This window comes from Cricetulus griseus, chromosome X, assembly GCF_003668045.3.
Source record: "Cricetulus griseus strain 17A/GY chromosome X, alternate assembly CriGri-PICRH-1.0, whole genome shotgun sequence".
NCBI classification, from domain to species: domain Eukaryota; kingdom Metazoa; phylum Chordata; class Mammalia; order Rodentia; family Cricetidae; genus Cricetulus; species Cricetulus griseus.
The window spans coordinates 109,495,688-109,511,953 of NC_048604.1; the positions used below are offsets into that span (position 1 = coordinate 109,495,688).

The 16,266-nt window shown below is 42.3% G+C and overlaps 1 long non-coding RNA gene across 1 annotated transcript; it reads left to right on the top strand.

Annotated features, from left to right (window-relative positions):
* Positions 1-4,601: 4,601 nt before the first annotated feature.
* On the top strand, positions 4,602-10,516 carry LOC118237874. Its single transcript, XR_004771483.1, has 2 exons — positions 4,602-4,657; positions 9,848-10,516. It is a non-coding gene; the product is annotated as an uncharacterized LOC118237874 (long non-coding RNA).
* The last annotated feature ends 5,750 nt before the right edge of the window (positions 10,517-16,266 follow it).

Consider the following 16,266-nt stretch of genomic DNA (forward strand, 5'->3'; position numbering starts at 1 on the left):
TGTGGACAAACACTGGCTCCACTGTTAGAGGTCCCATAGACTGCCTTGGTCTACCACCATGAATACAACCTCCCTTTGCCAGGTGTGTTGTTCTCTGTTTAAGTTAAAAAGAATCACTATAAATCCAGTGCGATAGAACAGGAAATAGGAGATACATTAACCATAGAGTTTATCAAAGTGGGGGAGGGTGAGAGCGACAGGGGAGAGACATGAGTAGATGAAGAAAGTAAGCAGATTAGTAAAAGAGAGAGATGAAGAAGGTAAGAGAACATAAGTGGGTGGGGTTTGTCTTTTAAAGGGGTCCTTTATACCTGCATGCAGTCTAGTATTCATAGAACCTTGGGATCACCAGAGTACTGCCTGAGTGCATTCTTCCAGGTAATAGGGGCAGGCCAGCATTATGTCTGAAGCTTTCATTCCCACCTTTACTTATTATTAAAAAGTTGGGGAGTTAGTCATGGCAGGTTAGGAAATAAGGGCATCGAGTTCTCAAGACTGCTTCCTGCTGACCTTCGGGGTGTTGAACATCTTTGGGGGACCTGAGAAACCTGGAGTGCTGCCATGTCCTGGGGTAGCTGGTTGCTCCATCAAAGTACAGGCTGTATGGAACTCTCTGGTGCCTTGTAGACCTGGCAAGATATTGGCAGAGCAGAGTACAAAGTTAAGTTTAGGAAAAAATTCTTCTTAGGTCCTGTTACTTGAGGGGAAGATTGCAAGATGAGGGAGGGTTTCCCGAGGGGTCCCAAGATGAGGGAAGGGAATCCCCAGACCAGGGAAATGTTGAATAATATCTGGAATGAATCTGACCTGTTTGAGTGGGCCCAATTAGGCTCCCTGGAACTTACAAGAATCCCTTGAATTTGTGAAAACATAACTATTAGACACATTAGCAGGATAATTATGTTAGAGTTGACTTAGCTGAAAACATTAACATAATTAAAGCTGACAGATATTTTTAGCATACTAAAAAGTACCTTAATCTTGACCTTGCAGTTATAATGATATAGTAGTATAGTTTGGTGATTTGTACTCTGTCAGAGTTGGTTAGTAGCTTATCAGTACTTTATTGATTAATGTTATGACTATGAACAGAAGCACAATGAAAAAAAGAGAGAAATCAGGAAGATGTTTCATTATTTTGGATGTCTCAACTCACTTTATTTATCATCACTTAAGCCTTCTTATACTCAGACTTGCATAAATTTAATTCATACACCTTAAATTACCATCTTAGACGTTCCATTCTCAGACCTTTATAACTTACATTCTCAGACCTTCATAACTTGTAATTATATTTAAACCTTCATATACCTTATATTACCATCTTATACCTTCCATTGTAGAACTTTATAGCTTCCATTCTCATTACTTCATAACTTTAATTCATACAACTTACATTTTCTTGTCTTCACATAGATAAACGTTAAAATACCCATTCCTGAAAAATGTTTTGTGACAGTGGGAGATTTTCCTGTTGCTTTAAGCTGGCAAAGCTACCAATTGTCAAAAGATTCAGAGTTCTTGAGGAGGATAAAATTTTACCTGAGTTAATGATTAAAGAATAACAGAGATGGAGCTGCTGGTGCCCCTGCCTTGGGCCCAACTTCTGCTGGCTCACTCTGGCTGTCCTGGGGTCTGCAGGAAGGACAACTTGATCCCCGAGGACCAAACAACCCAGAGTCTTCTGACATCTCTGTGCTAGTCCCACTCCCACCCACCTGGAGAGTAAGTGCCTCAGAGCTGCCAACACCCACCATGAGACCCATCAGAGTATTGGACCCTCTTGCACCCGTCAGAAGAGAATCTTGGATCCATATACACCAGGAGACAAAGAGACACCACCAGAAGAGATGGAAAAATGACAATATAAGAACTTATCCAATAACAGAAAAATGAATATGGTGCCACCAGAGTCTAAGGACTCTATGCCACCAAGACATGAATATCCCAACACAGATGAAGCAGAAGACAGAAACCTTTAAAACAACTTCACGCAGATGATAGAGACCTTAAATAAGGAAATGAGAAAATCTTTCAAAGAAATGGAGGAAAATACAAACCAAAAATTGCAAGAAACAATTCAAAACGTGGCGGGTTTGAAAGATGAGATAGAGACAATAAAAAAGAAAAATATCACAGTCTGAGAGAACACTGGAATTAGAAAAGATGGGTAAACAATCAGGAACTACAGATGCAAGCATAACCAACAGAATATAAGAGATGGGAGAGAGAATCTCAGGCATTGAAGATACATTAGGAGAAATAGATTCATCGACCAAAGAAAATCTTAAGTCCAACAAATCCCTAACACAAAATATCCAGGAAATATGGGATACTGTGAAATGACCAAAGCTAAGAATAAATGTTCAAGAGTAGATGAGCGATGGCGTGATGGCTGGAAGGATGGCTCCTGTGACTAGAAGATTGTGAGCAGAGCATGTGTGGCATCAAGCCAGGGTCCATGGACAACCTGGCTAGAGGGACAACCTGCTGATTAAAGTGCATCTGAGCCAAAGCTTGTTCCCATGTTGGGGGAGGGGTCCCTAGGACACTGCCACTGGGAACCCTACCCACAGGGCTAAGAAGTGGAGGTGCCCAGGGACTAGAGATGAGAGAGGCAGTCTACTTAGTCCAGGCTGCCCTATAACCTTAATAATGCAGCCTTTTGCCCATTATACACTTGGGACATAGCTGCCCCATAGGAAGATGGGGTGGACCATTGCCTTCCTACTGCATAACCAGGGGTGCCTACAGAGCTGGCAGCTCTGTGCCATTTCAGAATTGAAGCATGGTACTGAGTTGTCTATTCTGTATTCTGTCCCCAGCTCTAGTAGGACTTTTACTTAGGGTGTACCCACCATACTGCCCACTGCTTGTGGCACATGGTCTACAGCTATGACAATATGCCTGTCAGCAGATGATCCTGAACTTCTGAGAGTTGGAGACCAAAATAAAATGAAGTGACTTAGGGAAAAAAATGATGAAGAAACTCAACTCAAAGGTGCCAGAAAACATTCAACAAAATCATAGAAGAAAACTCTCCCAACCTAAAGAAAGACATGCCATTCCAGCCCCCAGAGAGTGCAGAGAGTGCAGAAGTGAGCTACTTCGGCCCCTGCCTTGGGCCTAACTTCTGCCTGCCCACTCTGGGAACTCCTGCCCCAGGGTCTGCAGACAGGACGACTGGACCCCTGAGGACCAAGGAACCCAGAGTCTGCTTACATCTCTGCACCAGTCCTGGTCTCGCCCACCTGGATAGCGAGTGCCTCAGACAGGCCTGCACCCAACATAAGACCCATCAGAGTATTGAAGCCAATTGCACCTATCTGAAGAGAACACCAGACCCATACGCACCAGGAAAGGAAGTGACACCAACTGTACCCACTGGAGCAAGAGATGGGAAGATGACAATATAAGAACACATCCAACAACAGGAAATCCAAGAAGACACCACCAGAGTCTAGGGACTTGACACCAGCAAGACATTAACATCCCAACACAGAAGAACCAGAAGAGAGCAACCTTAAAAACAACTTCATGCCAATGATAGAGACCCTAAGAGAGTAAATCAGAAAATCCTTCAGAGAAATGGAAGAAAAGACAAACCAAAAGATGCAAGATAAAAGGAAAGCAAAAAAAAAAAGCCAAGAAAATACATATCAACAGCTGAGGAAACAGTTCAGGACCTGAAAACTGAAATAGAGACAATAAAGAAAACACAAACTGAGGGAAGTGGAAGTGGAAGTGGAAAAGCTGAGTCAACAATCAGGAACCACAGATGCAAGTACAACCAACAGAATACAAGAGATGGAAGACAGAATCTCAGATGCTGAAGATAAACTAGAGGAAATAAACTCATCAAGCAAAGAAAATCTTAAGTCCAACAAATTCTCAACACAAAATATCCAGGAAATATTGGACACAGTGAAAAGACCAAACCTAAGGATAATAGGTATAGAAGAAGGTGAAGAAACCCAACTCAAAGGTGCAGAAAATATATTTAACAAAATCATAGAAGAAAACTTTCCCAACCTAAAGAAAGACATGCCAATGAAAGTACAAGAATCCTACAGAATGCCAAATACAGTGGACCACAAAAGAAAGTACCCTTGTCACATAATAATTAAAACACCAAACCTACAGAATAAAGAAAGAATATCAAGAGCATCAAGGGAAACAGGCCAAGTAACATATAAAGGCAAACCTATCAGAATTACACCAGACTTCTCCATGGAAACTCTGAAAGCCAGAAGGACCTGGATAGATATTCTACCAACTATGAGAGAACATGGATGCCGGCCCAGACTTCTATACTCAGCAAAGCTTTGAATCACTATAAATGGAGAAAGCAAAATATTCCATGACAAAACCAGATTTAAATAATATGTAACCAATAATCCAGCCCTACAGAAAGTACTGTAAGGAAAATTCCAACCTAAGTAAATTAACTACACTCACATAAACAGAGGCAATACATAATCCCATGTGGGGGAACCTGTAGCCATGCCTGCTTAGGGGCTGGCTACAGGTCTGCCTGAGGGCGTGGTCAGTGTGAGACAGAGTAAGAGTTTCAGTTGGCTGGGTTTCACTTTCAGTTTCACCCTTTCTGCTTGCTGTACAGACTGCTGCTGTGTCAGCTGGCCAAATCGCTCTGCAAGTAAGGCTTTTCCCTATTAAATGAGCTTATATTTCTACCTGACTCCTTACTGGTAATTTCCCACTTTACTTCATCTCTTTTGATTGATTTTAGTTTGAAGTCTAATTTGTTAGATATTAGGATTGCTACATCAGGTTGTTTCTTGGGCCCATTTGATTGGAAAATCTTTTCCCAACCCTTTACTCTGAGGTAGCGCCTGTCTTTGAAGTTGAGGTGTATTTCTTGTACACAGCAGAAGGATGGATTCTGTCTTCGTGTCCATTCTTTTAGCCTATATCATTTTATGGGCAGGTTAAGACCATTGACATTGAGGAATATTAATGTCCATTGATTGTTGGTTTTTGTTTGTTTTGGATTTATTGCTGGTGGTGTCAATCTGTGTGTATTTCGCCCTCCTGTTTCTTTGCATGTTTGGCAAAATTGGATTATCTATTGCGTATGTTTTTTGAGTGTAGTTATTTTCATTGGGTTGGAGTTTTCCTTCCAAAACTTTCTGTAGTGCTGAGATTGTGGATATGTATTGTTTAAGTCTGGTTTTGTCATGGAATATATTGTTTTTCTCCATCTATATTGATTGAAAGTTTTGCTGGGTACAGAAGTCTGGGTTGGCATCCATAGTCCCTTAGTGTTTGTAGGATATCTATCCAGGACATTCTGGCTTTCAAAGTTTCCATTGAAAAGTCAGGTGTGATTCTGATAGGCCTGCCTTTATATGTTACTTGGCCTTTTTCCTTTGCTGCTCTTAATATTTTCTCTTTATACTGTAGGTTTGGTGTTTTGATTATCATATGTTGAGGGGACTTCTTTTTGTGGTCCAGTCTGTTTTGTGTTCTGTAAGCTTCTTGTACTTTCATAGGCATATCCTTCTGTAGGTTGAAGAAGTCTTCTATGATTTTGTTGAATATGTTTTCTGTACCTTTGAGCTGTATTTCTTCACCTTCTTCTATACCTATTATTCTTAGATTCGGCCTTTTCATGGTGTCCCATATTTCCTGGATATTTTGTGTTAGGGATTTGCTGGACTGTCCCGACCTGCAGGACATCAACCTGGGGCAAGAGAGTCAGGGATAGGGAATGGGGCCAAGAGACGCAGAAAGAACGACCACAAGACAGGATTCTGATCAAGTGGCAAACTTTACTTTTTTCAGGCTAGCTTATATAGTCAGGATATGGGGAGGGGCAAAATGTGTTGTTTGTGCATCAGGTGTTGGTATAGGCAGGATATTAGGAAACCACAAAGAGGATGTTTGGCAGGGTAAAGAGTTTGACTAAGAGGTCCAGGAGGGGTTGCTTAGGTGACTGAGCCTGTGGGTGGAGGACTGGGTCAAGTTGTTTCTTTTCTTGAGCTGAGGTTCTAAGGAGCTGCTATGTAAAGGTTAACTATGTGGCATGCCAAGCATGGCCTAGGATCTCATGCCAAGCCCTGAGATTTGGCTCCCAACACTGGACTTGAGATTTTCTGTGGTTGATGACTGTATATCCTCTAGTGATTCTTCAACAACTGAGATTCTGTCTTCTATCTCTTGAATTCTATTGGTTATACTCATGTCTTTAGTTCCTGATCATTTATCCAGCCTTTCTATTTCCAGCATCCATTCATTCTGTGTTTTCTTTATTGTATCTATTTCAGCTTTCATTTCTTGAACTGTTTTGAGTGCTTCCTTCACTTGTTTGGTTGTTCTTTCTTGGCTTTCTTTAGATTCTTTAAGAGATTTGTTTAAGTCTTGAATTTTTTGGTTTGTCTTTTCCTCCATTTCATGTAATTTTTTGCTTGTTTTTTCTTCTATTTCTTTAAGGGATTTTCTTGTTTCCTCTTTAAAGTTCTCTATCATCTTCCTAAGATAATTTTTGAGGTCCATCTCTTCTTCATCTTCTGTGTTGTGCTTTTCAGATCTTGCTGGTGTGTTCCCTAGATTCTGGTGGTGTCATATTTGTGTTTCTGTTATTCAGTGTGTTCTTAATCTGTCTTCTTCCCATCCCTTTTTCCAGTGAGTGCAGGTAGGTTCTCTGCCTCTCTCCAGTGGCAGACAGAGGGCTCAGCATCTGGAACCAGATGGATGGCAGAGGGTGGTGGTGGAAAAGGGTGAGGTGTCTCTGGACTCAGGGTGGGCCTTCCCGGTCTGGGCAAGTCCACTCTTTCCCGGATGGGCTCAGGCAGAATCAAGCAGTGGTTGATGGGGGAGGCTGGAGAGCAGGGAAGCACCCAGACTCACTTGAGGCTCTGGGGCCTGCCACAGGACAGAGAGTAGATTGTGGACAGGGGTGAGATATGTCCAGGCTCAGGGTGGTTCTTCTGGACTGGGGAGGCCCACTCTTGGGGGGGTGGGTAGGCAGAAGTGAGCAGGGGTTGACGGGGGAGGTTGGAGAGCAGAGCAACGCCAAGACACACCTGAGGCTTGGGCGCCTGCTGCAGGACCCAGCTACAGATTTTTTTGTGTTAATCTTGTATCCAGCCACATTGCTGAAGGTGCTTATCAGCTGTAGGAGTTCCATTGTAGAGTTTTTCAAGTCACTCATGTAAACTATCATATCATCTCCAAATAGTGAAATTTTGACTTCTTCCCGTCCAAATTGAATTAACTTGATCTCCTTTTGTTGTCTTATTGCTCTGGATAGAACATCAAGGACAATATTGAAGAGGTATGGAGAGAGTGGACAGCCTTTTACTGTCCCCGATTTTAGAGGAATAGCATTGAGTTTATCTCCATTTAATTTGATGTTGGCTGTCGGCTTACTGTGTATTGCTTTTATTATGTTAAGGTATGTCCCTGTTATCCCTGATCTCTCCAAGACCATTATCATGAAGGGATATTGGATTTTGTCAAAGGCTTTTTCAGCATCTAGTGAGATGATCATGTGTTTTTTTTCCCAGTCTGTTTATATGTTGGATTACATTGATCGATTTTCTTATGTTGAACCATCCTCCCATTCCTGGATGAAGCCTACTTGATCATGGTGGATGATTTCTCTGATATGTTCTTGGATTTGATTTACCAATATTTTATTGAGTATTTTTGCATCAATGTTCATGAGGGTTATTGGTCTGTAGTTCTCTTCCTTAGTTGTGTCTTTGTGTGGCTTGGCTCTCAAGGATATTGAAGCCCTGTAAAAAAGGGTTGGCAATGGCCCTTCTGCTTCTATTGTGTGGAATAATTTGAGGAGAATTGGTGTTAGCTGTTGCTTGAATTGCTGGTACAATTCTGCACTGAGTCCATCTCATACTTGGCTTTTTTTGGTTGGGAGACTTCTGATGACTGCTTTTATTTCATTAGGGGTTATAGATCTATTTAAGCTGCTTATCTATTCTTGATTCAATTTTGGTAAGTGAAATTTGGCCAGAAAATTGTCCATTTCCTTTAGATTTTCAAACTTTGAGGAACACAGGTTTTCAAAGCTTGACCTGATGATTCTCTGGATTTCCTCCGTGTCTGTTGTTGGGTTCCCCTTTTCATTCCTGATTTTATTAATTTGCATGTTCATTCTCTGCCGTTTGGGAAGTTTGGATAAAGGTTTGTCTATCTTGTTGATCTTCTCAAAGAACCAACTCTTTGGTTCGTTGATTCTTTGTATTGTTCCCCCAGTCTCCACTTTATTGATTTCAGCCCTCAATTTGATTATTTCCTGGCATCTACTCCTCTGGGGTTTATTGGTTTCTTTGTGTTCTAGAGTTTTCAGTTGTGCTAAAAATTCTTTAGTTTGATTATTCTCCTGCATCTTCATTTAAGCACTTAGCGATATGAACTTTCCTCTTAGCACTACTTTCAAAGTGTCCAGTGTGTTTGGCTATGTTTTATCTACATTCTCATCGAATTCTAGGAAATCTTTAATTCTTATTTGTTTTTATTTTTATTTTTCATTTTTTATTTGAATTACAAACAAGATTGAATTACATGACAATCCCAGTTCCCTTCTCCCTCTCTTCCTCCCCTACCACCACTTCCCCATCTAAAACCCTACCTATCACAAATGCTTTATTCTAATCTACACCTGACTCAAACTTTCTGCTTTCTCATGACCTCTGCATCTTTCCTCTTCTTCCCTTCTGATTCTCATAGCTCCCTCACCCCTCGTCCCATGATCTCAATTTGCTCAGGGTATCATAACCCTTTCCTGTTCTCCAAGGGACAACGTTTGTCTCTCTTAGGGTCCTCCTTGTTTACTACTTTCTCTGGCAGTGTGGATTGTAGGCTTTTAATCCCTTACTCTATGTCGAAAATCTACATATGAGTGAGTACACATCAGGTTTGTCTTTTTGTGATATTCACTGAAAAATCTATCATAATGCTCTTCCAAAAATTATGCACTGAGCAATGTATGTCTCATAAGTAAATCCTTGTACATAGCAAATTCATCTGAATCTATGTCAAAACTTAACATTTTAACATATCTGAAGAAATCATAAAATTGGTCCAACCATGAAATGATTTTTTGCAAGTGGTTCATGTATGATGTACTCTCTTAACATTATTCCACAATTAAGAGCTATTTCTGGACATTCATACCATTTCAATAACATGAACAAAATATTCTGTTGAGTGCTCATATGCAATTGTAATACTTGAGATCACATGAAAATGCTGATTTTAACATTTAAGGATAACAGCACTAAAAGAAAAAGAACCAATCCCTTGTGTTCAGTTACCCAATGGAGTGCCGTTGGTAGGTGGAACTACAGACCTGGAACTCAGTTCGCCACATGGACTTGCAGAATATTGGCCTTATTCATTTAAAATGAGTCCTAAGATTGCCATATCTATGAATGACACAGATTATGCTAATAATGCTGATTCTTGATTCTTTGTGGGTTGGGTCCTCTATAGAACACCTTTCTTTCTTAGAGAGATACCCAGTACAGTAGTTGGGAAACTGAGTAATAAAAACTTTGGCTTCTCTTAGGAAAAGAATAGCCCTAGTTCTAGATGTCCCCTGGGGAGATTGATTGTTTTTAATGTCCTTTTCCTTAATGCTGCAAATTATCAGGATTTATAAAGCAACTGATTTGGCACCACTGTTTTGTGACTGTGACCACAGCAGAACAATATCTTCTAGATAAAGTTACTACTAGAATGGTGTCTGTTCATTTCAGTGATAAACAGATTATAACTAACAACTTAAAAAATCAGAGTTTGCCCCATCCAATACATCATGGCTGTAAATGACTAAAAAATTGACCCAATTCTTCTTTCCTAGCCTCTCTTATTAGATGAATGATTCATTGGCCAGTAAAAGGAGCCTCCCAGCTAGTCTTTGAGCAGGATTGAAGGTTTCCTTCAAGAAATACAAGCCAGAAAACTGCTCCAGAAGATACAGGTGTGTTCTATTTTGTTTAAATGGCAGTCTACAATAAAGAGTTTCCAAGGCCCTTTCCACTGGAGGTTGTTTGAGAGAGAAGGGGGAGAATAAGGACAATTCCTGTTCCCTAGAAATAGGGGAAACATTCAGTCTACTGGAGAATGAAATCCTCAGCAGGAGGCAGCCTGTGCCAGGCTGACCTAGTCCTTGCCATCCAATGCTGAGTCAGGATTTGTGACAGCACTCAGGTGGAAGGGTGTCTCTTTGCCAAGCCAGCTCTTAGAGCCTCAGACAGCAAGCAGCTTCTGTCTAGGCAAACATGAAGTAATGATAGAGACCTGGAGTGGAAGATGAATTGCACTGTGTCAGAGAAATGTCTGTCACCAGTACATCAGGAGCTGGAGGCAAAGAAGAATTCTGGACAGTTTTGAAACCAAACAATGTGAAAACATTCAAAATTGAAAAGTCGAATTTGATGTGTGATCATTTACTAGATTTCTATTACCAAAACAATTATCCTGGGTGTAGTTTCTTTGATGTTATAAAGGTTTAATTTTACTTAAGGCAGTTACTTAATGTGATATTTTAACCCTAAAAAAGTGGAAACAGAGAAACCCTGTCTCAAAAAACCAAAAAAAAAAAAAAAAAGTGGAAGATGCATACAATTGTTAATGACATGGAAGTGTTTCTTTCTCCTGAGGAAAAGTGAATTTCTTATCAGATATCTGGTTGGCCATGTCATTTAAATTAAAATAAAACTTTGGAGAAACCAAAAATGAAGGTGAAGATCTGTGGGAAACACTGTAGATGGAGGCAGAGTCAGGAAAGTTGGTCATGGCTGTTCTGCTATAGAGCTGGGGTGAGAGTGGGAATTAGTTCTGCAGGAACACATAGAGGAGGTCTTCAGGCAGCCTTCCTGCTACCTCATTTTCTGGCATTCATGGCCTGTGGTTTAGCAGGGGCTGCTCTTTTATATGGACAGTCAGAGTGACTCTCACAGGTGTGCAGAGGGAGGCAGGAGTCTGTAACAAAGAACAGGACACAGACACAAGATGAATGCTGAGATGCCAGGCTTTCATCCTTCCTTGTTACTTCATGGGCCCAAGTGAGGTTTTTATCCTTTTTTCTTTTCTTCTAAGTACCTGTTATACATTCAGGCCCTGGGACAGTTAGAAGACTCCAAGGCCTAGAAGGATGCTGGCACAGGCACTGAGTTCTTGACTACCTATGACCAAGGAAAAGGTCACCATGGTAAATACTGCATCTGTGCTAGTCCATAGTATCTTTCTATATACCTCCCTACTTGTAGGTGTAATGTATTAAGGGAATTGAAAATTGTAGATTTGGAGTGATGCTGTCACAATCAGGCTTTACATGTCCATCACTGGATGAGACATTGGCTCTCATGAGTGTGTGTTATATTCTGAGAACACCAGAACTGTCAGGCGGATGTTTCTCTCCTTCCCGGAACCTCATGTTGAACAGGCACCCAACCCCTCCAGAAGAATGAGAATTCTCAGAGGTGCATTCCATTTGCACAAAGACACCAACTGCACTGGGGGCGGAGTAAAACCACAGTGGTTGATGATGATGATGATGAAGTGGTACCCATGAACAGAGTGTTTCTTTGTCATTAGAATCTCATCTAGTGCTGTTCTTCCCTCTTCACCCATTCCCTTGCACCTTGTTCATAAAGAGTAATGGGAAGTGGAAAATGTGATGTGGTGCCAGGTTCTCCAGCAGGGAGAAGGGGGAAGGGCTGCTCCAGCTTGTCTCTTCCCTGGGGATGAGCAGGATGGTGAGTGTCCCACAACTCAGACCCTCCCTCCTCCTGGTTACCAGGGAGAAAAATTCACACCGAGTCTGGAGACTTCTCAAAGTAGGATCTCAACTTACTCCAATAGGCAGGAACTTACATAGGGGCTGAGTTAGGGGATGGGAATCTTAGGATGGGGTAAGGTGACATGGGGAGTAAGGGCCAATGATATTCCACCAAGCTGGCAGGTAGCTAGGCAGGGGGCAGTCATATATCAGGCCTTTTTGAGTCACCCCCACATTGAGGTTACAGGCCAGAGACAGGTCGGCAAACTCTAGCCAGGCTCAGGAGGTTACACTGGTCTTCACTTCTGAGCCTTAAACTCGAGTCAGGCTCAGAAGGTTACACTGGGCCTAGCTTCCAAGCCTATTTAGGCCCAACAATGTGGCTGACTAGGAGTTAATTCTTCACTGTGCATTTCACACTGAGTGCATCCCTTGCATTCCCAGCAACCATCAGGCTCAGCTTGCACAGAGCTGCTTCTGAGACAGAGTTCTGTCTTATGTCCATTAGAAGGAAGGCAGAGCCTCCCTAGCAGTCCACTCTGTAAAGACTTCACATCTGTCCCCCTTTGTCCTTCCTCCAGTTTTGACCATCTTTGTGTAAGGTGAGAACCTGGATGTGTTTTCCTATCTCCATACCATGCTGCTTGCTGGGGATTCCTTGCTGCTGTGCACGCGCCGGGCACAGACTATTGGAGGATAATACCTTCATACATGTATATATACACATTCACACCTGCACACTCACCACATGCTCACCATGCATGCTTACATACTGTGTAAAATTAGCAATGACATGACAACTGGAAAAGGGATCTGTGTATCACAAACACCCTCTGTGTATTATTGCTTCATTCCCTACGTGACGATGAGTGAAGCAGGGGAAGAGGACTAAGCTGGTGAAAGATGAATTGTCAGGTCATCTACATAGTGTGGATGCCTTAGGGTCAGTGTGAGCAGTGCAGGATTGTGAGGCATTGGGTAAGTCCGGTAGACGGAGGAGGCTTTCAAAGACTACCAAGACTAGACCAGATATAAATTCACAAATGTTTGGGGACTGTGAATGAAAGTAGGTGCACAGTGTCCAGATTCCTTGGGACTCTTGCTAAGAGTGTCTGGGAGGAGACTAGAAACTGAGGACCATCACCAAGGTGGAGGTGCAGATGTGGATCTGAGAGTCATCAGTAGATGGCGACACAACACAGCACTTAAGACCTAAGTGCCTAGAATGGCATGGAGGTTCCAGGATCTGTTAAATTCTTCACTGGGTACAGCAGGCTAAAGCTTTCGGCACCTCCTCCATTTCACAGTATCAATGAGAGAGACAGGGACAAGAAGGTGACTGAAAACCACAATGCAGCTGCCATCACTTAGTGAACAATAATGTTGCCTTTTTTAGGTGGTGACTGGCTCTTCCGAGAGAAGGGGGATAAGCAGAAAATCAGGGGGGACAGATAAGTGAGGACTATGGAGCAGGTGAGAATAGGATAATTCCAATGGTGTTCATGTGTGCACTGCTGTGAAGAAACCCATTATTTGTATTCTTACAAACCCATTTTTTGGGGCTGGTACTGCATTTTATTTGGTAGAGATGCTTATGATGCAGGAAGCCCTTAGTGTGATCCTAAGACTCACATAAGAGAGCATAAGCCTCTAAATCTGGTCTTGGAATGTGGAGGCTGAAGGATCAGAACCTCAAGATCATCCTGGTTAGAAAGGGAATTTGCAGCCAGACTGAGCTACATGAGACACCAACACCCAAGATCTGATAAATATACAAATGCAACACATTTCAGTGAATACATAGGTGTTCACATTGACACACACTGTTCCTTGGGCAGCAAGCTGCTGCTTGATGTGCTTGGTGCTTCATGTAAGACACTCTGGGCAGCTCCAGGGTGTTCCACTTAGATACAGACATAAACAGAGAAATGGAAATTAGTGGTCTGTGGTAGACTCTAACAGAAAGGCAATCCCAGCCTGTCACACACTGGTTCCCACTCCTTTTTAATGCAACTAACTATGGACACCTCCCCGCTACACCACCACCCCTAGGACAGGGTTTAGGACCAGTTTTCCTTCCCTCCACTGTTTCTTCATTCTCAGCAACTTGCAAATGCTTCTTTGGTCACAGTGAGTCCCAACAAGGCTGCAGAGCCTCTGGCAGGTCCTTTCCAGTGCTACCAAACTGTCCACTGGGATGGGTTGTGAGGGAAGCTGATGGTCTCAGGGCCCTCAATCAGAGAGTGAAACTTCATTTCACATGAAAAGAAAAGAGAAATCTAGCTGACTAGTCAAAATAAGATGACCAACAGTTAAACCTAGTCCTGTCTCCTTCCCCTACCCTGCCCCTGCAGGGAAAGAGTGAATCTTGCTGAGAAGGCATCCAGCATCTGCAGACAGGCTCTGGAGCTATCTACACTCCAGTTTCTGAAAAACCTCTGCAAGGAGGGTCCAGCTTCTGTGTGCAATCTATAGGACTTCAGCTCTTGAGTCTCACTGCCTGTATAATCTCAAAGCATCTCTCCATTGTACAATATCTGGTGTCCAGGCAGTGTGATCAGTGTCCCAAGATCAGGTGAGGTGAGAATCGGTGTTTCATGAGATTAAGCACATATATAATCCTTGTTTATCAAGCATACCTTGGCTTCCCAAGTGAGGAGTTGTATCCTGTGCCTAGTGTCATAGCCATGATGTAATGATCTAAAACACTGTGTAGAATATTTGGTCCCTTTCTGGTTGGAGAAACTGGATCTCCACTGGTTGTATGGTATTCGGGAGCCAATCAGACTTGAATGAGTGTCAGAAGAGACTCCATTTTCAGGCTTTGGGACACATGACTTACATCATCCCTCCCAAACTTCAATTTTTTTCTACCATTAACAGGGTACGATAGCCCATCCCATGTAGCAGGATGCAAAAGCAGTTACTGCTGTGTGATTTCTTGGATGGTGTAGTCTATACCATTAGTTTCATGCCAGCCACGGTCACATAGTGATACTTGCTCTCATAAAATAAAATAAGATAAATGTAAACAAAGGAAAAAATTCCCACTGAAAATGAAGAGGACTGTCACAAACATATCAAAATAACCACTTAAGATGTACAGCAATGTTTATCTAAAATGATGTGTGTTGAGGACTGTGTAACAGCCAGGGTTGGAAAAGTCTTAGATGTCAGATAATAGGATTAATTAAAATATGATCTATCCTGTATGAAAGTCTTCTGTGGCATAATACTACATGAAAATTGAATACGAATGTGGGTCACTTAAGTAACAGAGAGGCCTAAGAAATGCACAGTTTGTGTGCACAGAGGAAAGGAATGCCCATGTGACACCCTCCTGGAATTCTACCCCTCAGGAGCAACTGTTGACAAGACCTATGAAGAGAGAGAGAGAGAGAGAGAGAGAGAGAGAGAGAGAGAGAGAGAGAGAGAGAGAGAGAGAGAGAGAGAGAGCTGTGTCTCCATAGTGGGCTGCTAGAGGATGCTGAAGGGAGAGCACAGGAGGGAACTGGGGAAGCCTCTCCAACACCAGCTGACTGGGCTGAGATTCTGGGCAGCAAGAGGACATGGTCCAATCTTCCATGTGTCAAAGGAGCTGAATTCCCACATCAAGCAGAGTCAGATTGGACCTGCTGACTCTTTCAGGACCTCCAGTGATGAGATCAGTACTAGGGACATCTTGCTTGAGCCTCTTAACCCCAAGGCAGGACATAGGGTCAACTCCAAACAGCCTTCTGAGGCTTAGAGATTATGATATAATAAATTCCAGTCACCTGTAACCATAGCTTTGGTGGCAGATTGACATAGCATTGATGGAAAACCAATTGGGTTGGAAAAGGTCTATTGTATTGTATGTAAGCGATCAGAGACCCCTTGTCCTGGAATGCTTCAGGTGGTAGCAGAGGATTTACAAAGCAAGTGTTTGATTTCCTACACTGGCTATTGTTTAACTCAGCTTGTACAGAATATCTAGTGAGTGTCAACCTTGCATAACCAGACTCTTGCAGTGGTGTGGGTGGTGACAATTGGAAGTGCATGGTGACTAGAAATCTTAGAGAGTTGTCCAAATAATCAGGTGTTCCCAGATTTCCTTGGCTTCATCTCCCAGTCATTTGTGATGAAGACAACAAGAACAGAAAATAAGTAACTTACATAGGGTTGGTAAGCAGCACACACACACACACACACACACACACACACACACACACACACACACACTCCAGGTTTTTCTTTTTTCCTTATTTATATTATTCATCTCTCATAGTATAAATCCATACCACAGCAGAGAACTCATTCCTCCCTCAACTCCTCCTTCTTTTATCTCTTGTCTCCTCAGATACATTCCTCTTTTTCCCTTCAGAGATGAGCACACTACTGGAGATACCAACAGATCATGGCATAACAAGTTCCAAAAACAAGACTAGACACAAACCCACTTATCAGGAGTGAACAAGGTGAAACAGTAGGGAGAAAAGGTCCCAAGGGCACTGAAA